The sequence below is a fragment of the Triturus cristatus genome, chromosome 10 (assembly GCF_964204655.1).
Source record: "Triturus cristatus chromosome 10, aTriCri1.1, whole genome shotgun sequence".
Taxonomy (NCBI): domain Eukaryota; kingdom Metazoa; phylum Chordata; class Amphibia; order Caudata; family Salamandridae; genus Triturus; species Triturus cristatus.
The window spans coordinates 348,022,407-348,030,731 of record NC_140593.1 but is presented as its reverse complement, the minus strand read 5'-3'; the positions used below and the strand labels follow the sequence as shown (position 1 = coordinate 348,030,731).

Below are 8,325 nucleotides of genomic sequence, written 5' to 3'. Positions count from 1 at the left end.
CCTGGCACTGAACAAAACGACTGTGTGTTGATATGCTCCTTGTGAAAGGACAGAATGCTGTCACTCACAGTGAAGCTAGCTGATAGAGAGAGAGAAACAAACAGACAGAAATTTAATAAACATAAAACGCCATAGTTAACGCCAGACCTGATTAGGGGCCCAATTATTAAATAAAGTCTCAAAAGTGCACCCATGTCCTTGTATCAAATACAGGTACACTACTTTTGTGAATTCACAAGACTTTACACAAGTAGGCCAAGAAATAGTATCCCAACCCTGGAAGAAGTTTTATGTTTGTCATTGTCAAGAGTAAATGTCCAACCTTTCTCAGTATGGGAAAAAGATTAGAGAAGAGTCAGTGAAAACCCTTAAAACATGCAAGTTAGTAGGTTTGCACAGACTCAAATGGGCATTCCAACCCTGGAACTGTTGCCTACCACTACCTTCAGCCCCAGTATGTAGTTCTGCGGAAACGTGGCAACATAGGGGAATTGCTAGTATTCAAACCCTACTATGGAAGGAGCCCTGGCATAATCAGAGAGGATATTTCAGATCTCTTATATATAATGAGATTGCTGCCATAATTTGTCGCCGCATTACATGGCAGAAAAGGGACAAACGGATTTTGTTACATGACAAGTAGATTTATGAAGCAACCTGCCCCATGGACAAGTAAATATTTGATTAAATTCCACACCCCTGCACTGAGTGATCCAGGGGGTGGATGGCTCATTGGAACCCTGTGCACTCTTTCAATTGGAAAGAATTTGGGGTGAGTGCCTCAGGAGTACTTTCTCTAGTAGTCATTCCCCTATACTCCAAGTATCGTTATGGCAAGACCACCTTTCTGCATCTTCAGCTCTACCATGGAGGGTCAGGAGGTCTTTAAGTAGTAAACTCATTTGCCATTGCAGGTCCTAGACTAATGGTCTCATTGTTGTAACTGCAGATTCATTTTCAGCCTTCCTATCTGTGAGTTTCCTGGAGTCAGCATGAAGCTGCCCCAGATCAAGTGAAAAAACATCAATCTTCTGTCCTAGAATGGTATGAGAATCCAGAATAGAGTGGAACATTGTGTAAAATATTTCCGACAAACTGGACCCGGAAGGCACTTCAATTGTAGTTGTCATTTTACTTGTGTCCATCCTCAGCCATCTCAATTGTTAAACCCTTCCTCATTGTTCTACATCTGGTGTTTTTATTGGCACTTTTGCCCATATCTTGATGCCTCATTTCCCCAGCATGCAACACTGTTGCAGTGTCCAGTGGCTGAGACATTTGAGGATGTATGGCAATGTGCCTTAGCTTTACCAACTGAAGTCACAGATGGCCATACTGAGTATAGCTGTGAGAGACCACTCATAATATCATATCGCAACAGAAATAGAAAAATGTAAGGTGAGTTGAGTGGTAACTCAATTAGATGAGCCACTGAGTGCAACATTATACCAGCTGCTGCATGGAAGAATAACTACTGGAGGGTAAATAAGCTTAGCCAAGCTCTATATGAGTAAACAAGTAAGCATCAAAGTCACCCAGGTAGCTACAGCTTCCCCTGTTAGTATTGCGACCTGCCCAGTCGGTCACATCCGGGGGTTGCTATAATCATTTGCAGACCAAAAGCAGATGAACTCAGCCCCCTGAGAGCCTGCATATGCCTCCATCTACTAAGGGCCCAATTATCACAGAGAGGCAGGTAATCAACAACCTCCCAGCCACGACCTTCACTCCACAGTATCATTCGGAGGAGGGGGGGAAGCAGTTACAACAGGTGCTTGTATTAGGCCACAATGCTGGTCAGGAAGCCCCCTAATAATGTCAGTGATAGGCACTGTTCCCGTCATTAGTGATGCAACATGTGCAGTCAACTGCATGCAGGGACCCCTATGTTCATGTGCTGGCCTGGGGCTGGACAACCCAGCCTGCCAGAAACCTTCATATGTCACAGCTCTTCTTTAGGCCCACTACCACAGGTCCGTTTCCAACCGGAGAACCACGGGGAGATCTCCACGAGACGCAAAGTGTACAGATGGTAAAATCCAACAACAGTCCAGTGGTCAATATTTCTTCATACACTTTGAACACAGATGAACACAGATGAACAAACTGTTCTCTCTAAAGGGTTGTCATTTGTTCCTACGGCTCATCCTAACTCATTTAATCTCAGGACAGAACTTCATGGATTTTTCCGCAAGATCCGTCTCAGGTATTTTTTTAGGAACTCTGATGAAAATCCCTCCAAATCTCTCACAGGACTACGCCCTCCATCCAAGTTCGTACCGCCCACTTATGCAATGAGTAACAGAATCTTGGCATATGAGAATATGGTTATGAGTGATGTTAACATCTTATTATCAACATATAAACACACTATACCTAATACCAGCAGGATTGAGAAAGCCGCCCTTCAGAGCCTCAAAAATAACAAGGACATTGTAATCAAATCTGCTGATAAGGGGGGAGCCATAGTGGTCCAGGATACTATGGCATATAAATCTGAAATTCTGAGACAACTACAAGATGGTGTTAGCTATTCTCTACTCAAGTCCGACCCCACCAAGGACCTGGCTGAGGAAATTCATCAAATCACTCTTGATGCATTGGACTCTGGTTTTCTAAGTAAATTGGAATTTGACTACCTGAACCAGAAAAGTCCACGATTACCTACCATTTATACCCTACCCAAAATACATAAGGACATGCTTCATCCACCTGGACGTCCAATTGTATCTGGATGTGGTTCACTTTTGGAACCTCTTTGCAAGTATATAGACTTCTTTTTAAAACCAATGGCTGAAAAAACAGAAACTTACCTACGTGATACTATGCAAGTCATTACCATCATCGACCAAACACCATTTGATTCTAGTGAGCAACTCCTTGCCACTTGTGATATTGTGTCACTCTATACCAGCATCCCCCAGGAACCAGCCTTAGAAGTGATGCGAGAAGCTCTGAACTCAAGACCAGCACCAATGAGGGTACCCACAGAATTCATTATAGCACTTCTCACTATTGCAATGAAGAAGAATTTCTTCTATTTTCAAGGAAACTACTACGTCCAGAAGAAAGGTGTAGCGATGGGAGCAGCCTTTGCCCCAGATCTAGCGATCTTGTATATGGACAATTTCGAGCAGCGCCATGTCCTTAACAACAACCCCTTTTCTCAACATGTCAATCTATGGAAAAGATATATCGATGATATATTATTGATTTGGAATGGCGACATAGCTCAACTCAATCTGTTCCACGAATGGCTTAACCAGTGCGACCATGATATTCAGTTTACCATCCAGTCTGACACTCAGGAGATACCATTCCTCGACCTAAAGATCTTCAGTGAAGATGATAAACTTTGCACTACCTTATACAGAAAACCCACTGAACGGAATTCCCTTCTCAGGTACAGCAGCTATCACCCTCGTGGTCTGCGAGACAACCTTCCGGTCGGACAGTTTTTGCGGATTCGCAGAAACTGCACTAAGAGAACTGATTACTTAATTGAGTCCGAAGACCTAAGTGCCAGACTAATTTCAAGGGGGTACCCCAAACGTTTGGTCAAAAGGGCCCAGAAGAGAGCCTGGTACAATCCTCGGGAAACCTTACTCACGGCCAAGGAACCTGCAGCATCAGCCAAGAATAAAATGATTTGTGTCACAACATTTTCTACCAGAAGCAATGCAGTTAAAAAGATTATCAACAAGCACTGGAGCCTTGTATCAACTGAGATTAATCAACCAAATCTACCTATGCATTCCTTCAGAAAAGCGATGAGTATTAAGGACCATGTCGTCCATTCTTTCCTTGAGGATCCAGTGGAACCAACCATCCAGTCACTTTGGAATCTACCACCTGTGATAGGACATTTCAAATGTGGGTCGTGCAAAGCATGCTCAACAACAATCCAATCCAAAAACTTTGTTTACAAACATCACAATGTTACGCTTCATTCCCATACTAACTGTAATTCTACCAACGTTATTTATGGGATCGTATGTCCATGTGGCCAATTATATATTGGCCAAACACAGCAGAAGATCAAAGTGAGAATATTGCAACACCAAAGTAGAATAAGATGCCATGTCACTGGAGCACCACTAGTTGAGCATTATAGCCAGTTGGGACACAGCCCTGACCAAATGCAGTGGATTGTGATAGAAAAAACCAATTTGGGGCCCAGGGGAGGTGACATATCCTCTATCCTTACGATTAGGGAATGTAAATGGATGATCCGCTTTGATACCATTAATATGGGTTTGAATGAACAAGATCCCAGTAATGCACAATTGGCCATTCTCAGCAACTAGGCATTTTTGGTGACTGTTGGTCTTTATCTGTCCCTGACTAGCTTGATGATAATTGTCATCTCACGAGCATTTGTTATGTTGTTCATCGGATGCATTTGATGATAACTAATGTGTATATGCATGTATATAGTTTTCTGTGTAGCCAATGCATTCTTTCCCATTCAAGGATTACCATCCAAGTCTGTGTGTTTTTTCTAAGTTCTTTAACTCCATTAACTTGAGCAATGTGGAACTTCCTGCTGAACCTTTGCCACTGTCATCGGCCCATATACATGTCATACATGTTTTCATAATGCTTGATGTTCACTGTTTCCAACTCGATTTGTTCTTGAATAATGTACATCTGCTCCATTTGTGCTTTTTCTATGCCTAGCCATTATGTGCAATATAGACGCGATGCTAGCATTGTATTTATCCAGGTTGCATTAATTTGTCCAGAATCATTTACGTGGTATTTACAACGCTAACTATTGTCATGAAAAGTGTATAACTACCTTTACTATCTATTAATTGAGTCATGAGGAACTTCCTTCTGAACCTTTGCCACTGTCCACGGCCTATATACATGTTAAACATGTTTTCATAATGTTTGATGTTTATTGTCTCCAACTTGATTTTCCCTGAATAATGTACATCTGCTATGCTTGTGCGTTTTCTATGCCTAACTATTATGTGCAATATAGACGCGTTGTCAGCATTGTATTTATCCAGGCTGCATTTAACTAATTACGTGGTATTTACAAGGCTAACCACTGTCAAGAAAAGTGTAGAATTGTCCTGATTATCCCTGAGTTACACGGGCCCAACCTCCCCCTTTCTTTTAGAAATGTATTTTTTTAGAAATGTATTAATGTAATATCCTTTAACTATTCGGAAGAAAACAACCTCTGTTGTCTTTCTTCTAATACATTTTGACTGCAAGCATCTAGCGTCTGCGCCGTGCTGCACGTCATGTGGCCCGGGCCTCTCTATTTTAACGATCACTCAGTGTTGATTTAGTGCTTTGTTCACAAACTCTGAGGACAGCCTTTGCTGCTGCTGCCCACGGTAAGGGATGCTCTCCCCCTGTACGTTGGTTTTTAGCTGTTCGATTTAATTCCGTGTAAGATTAAATGGTCGAGGGTTAAGTCTGTTTAGCATTTTTGGCACTCAGTTTGATTTAAAAGTACACATTTTTCTTTGCTTATGGTGAATTTATACTCTTGCTCGATATTCTCTGTTTGACAATCCGCTTTCTCTTCTGAGTAATGGTTTCCTCATTGAGGCTCGACCTGTATACATGACCCTACTTGCATATTCGTAATATATTACTCCTTAAACAAGGGTATAGATCTCTGGCTGTTGCCTTTCCCACTGCGACCCGTAGCTTATCTGGTGGGTCTCATGTCGAGTGTGCTGTTTAGTCTCAAATCTAATGAACTTTCTTTTGCTGATGATAGCTCTTGGTACCTTGTCCCTTGCGCTGTATTTCCTCTAGGTTTGGGTTTTAAGTGTTTTTACATTGCCGTTCTTTCACTTTATTTTTAGAGGCTTAATTTCGTTGTGATTAATTTCACTTTTCCCACCGATGGTGCGCCACGGCGTGTGACTTTGGAGGTATTAATTTCTCCGGTGCGACTGTGATCATAAATGAGTAAGTCACTCTCACTCCGGTTTTTTGTGATTTTCAATGAATCCTTTATTTATTTTGTGGATCATTATAATGACACCTCATAATTCTTTGTAGGTGTCACTCACCCCACCCTCAATTGGAGCCTATCTGCCCCTGCGCCATTTGACGCCAAGTCAACATTGACTATATGTCCACCTTTGAATATGGTAAATATAGCGATTACTTCCTTAATGAGTCCCTTTCACTTTCCCTGGTGGGACCCGAAATTCTTTTGTAACACTGACTTAATATCATTGTAGGTGCCATTCCTCCGTGTTACACCATCACCCTTGTCCTGAAGAAGACCCCGTTAGTAAGGAGCCAACTAACCTACCCATGTCTTGGGGTCGAAACGTCGACAATATGACATTGCCAGTACTCTCAACAGTGTAACTTACACTGTGTTCTTCTGTTTTGTACATGGTTTTTGTAAACAATCTATATTCAAACTAATGAACTTCGTCTGGATTTTGTGGCTTAAAAAATTGTTTTGCCTTACAATTAAGTTGTGACAGTTTGATATAATTTATATGTCACTTCCCCCTTTTACCTCACCTGAATTCACTACCCCCTTCCTTCCCATGGCACCCCGCACTATTTGACAAATGCCTAATCTATTTATAAAAATGTGTATCTTGCCAACGTGTGATTAAATAACACTTTGACATCATTTTTTTGTATCCTTTGATATCGATTCTGTGTTAACTCTAAAAAGTTTATATATTCTGGGACCATCTTTCCCTTATACTGTCTAAATACCCAGGTCCCAGCGATTTTTGGGTTTACCCTTTGCTTTAACGCACTACCACAGGAGAGCTGCTATTCCCTATCCTCTCATCAGCACTACATGACCCCCTGTGTCATTGGGAGGTGGACAGCAGTCACAACAAAAGTAGGAGAGTAGGATGACTGCAACAGTATTAAGCTGGGGGGGCAAGGGCCACCTGATAATGTCTACGGTGTCGCCTCAGACCAGATAGTCGCATATCCTCCGGCCTCACTGGCATCGCTTCCCCTTGAAGAGGTCACAATTGACTTCTCTTGAGCCTGTATTTGATGTTCTCGAGCAGTTGTCTCTTCTCCAGGAGCATAAGTAATCTACCCATGGCCCAGACACTCACTGGCATCTTCACAGGGGTATGGGTCAGTCCAGAGCAGTGGGTACTATCTTTGGCCTTCCCACTCTTCTCTTGGGTCTGCTGAGTGTGAGCTCCCAGCTCCGAAACTCTGCGGCAGAGCTTGCTCCTTTGTCCAAAGAGGATGATAGTCTCACCCACACCTTTGAGTTTTGGTGGTGAGGCGGGAGCTTCCAATTCAAGCGTACACCATCTTCCTTTATTCTGCCTCATCTCCGTCCCTCTTCTAAATACCATGCACCTCCCTTGTGGGCTACAAGACCGAAAGAGGAGAGACTTACTGACATTTAACTCCTTCCGCCCTACGCGAATTTTCGCACTGTGCGGGCGTTTTAATGAGTGGGCGGGGTTCGGACGGCCCCCGGCCGTCCTCCGCACACGCCCACCGTGAGCCGTCCGAAGCACACAAGGGGTTAAAAGGGAGGTTTTTAGCTTTCAATTAGGTTTTTTAACAGGTCACACAACAGGTTTATAATGCAACAGTTAGGCTAAAATTGTAGTCCTAAAACCATAGTAGCGAATGGCACAATAAGTGTTGCAGTCCACACGTGACATTTGTCTTTCTATGCCGTGGGTAATATTTCTCCACCATATACTATGACCTTATAGGAGATAAGAGATTAGCTAATTTCTACATGTTTCAAAACACAAGCACAGGTGCACCACAAATCGAATGATCGGGAAAAGCAATAATATAATTCATTCCCCACATCAAGGTTATTCAAAAATAGTTCATTTTTATTCAAAGGTTATAATAATTATCTCATCTTTTTAAAACACAAAATTGTAAATACAATTTGATCTTGACAGCACAGCCAACGCGTTTCGTCCTTGAAGCGGACTTCTTCAGGGCATGTAAAAGACGCAAGAACTAATCAATCCCATTCGGCATGAGTAGATACAGTGCCAGATCTGTAGAATCTGTAGAAAATTCCCCTTTGTTTCTTATGTAGGCTGAAATTATATTAGAGTGTGTTATTCTATAGGATCACCATATTTTCAAAAGGCTGACCAAGTCACGTCATTTCAAATATTTTCTTGTTGTGTAAAACTAAAGATAGCAGTCTTCACAGTCAGTATACAGCTGTGGTGAGCACCCAAAGGACCCGGTAATAACGGCTGGCGGGCAGTAGAGAAATGACGGGCAAGCCAATTTCTACATGTTTTAGGGCTCAGAGCGCATACACTAAGCCCTGGACAGCAATGTGCCTGTGTGCAAAGTTTAAGAACC

The 8,325-nt window shown here is 42.4% G+C and overlaps 1 long non-coding RNA gene across 1 annotated transcript; it reads left to right on the top strand.

Annotated features, from left to right (window-relative positions):
- The first annotated feature begins 5,232 nt into the window (after positions 1-5,232).
- On the top strand, positions 5,233-6,434 carry LOC146789426 (uncharacterized). The gene is made up of 4 exons (XR_014969798.1): positions 5,233-5,354; positions 5,835-5,940; positions 6,034-6,125; positions 6,219-6,434. It is a non-coding gene; the product is annotated as an uncharacterized LOC146789426 (long non-coding RNA).
- Positions 6,435-8,325: the final 1,891 nt, after the last annotated feature.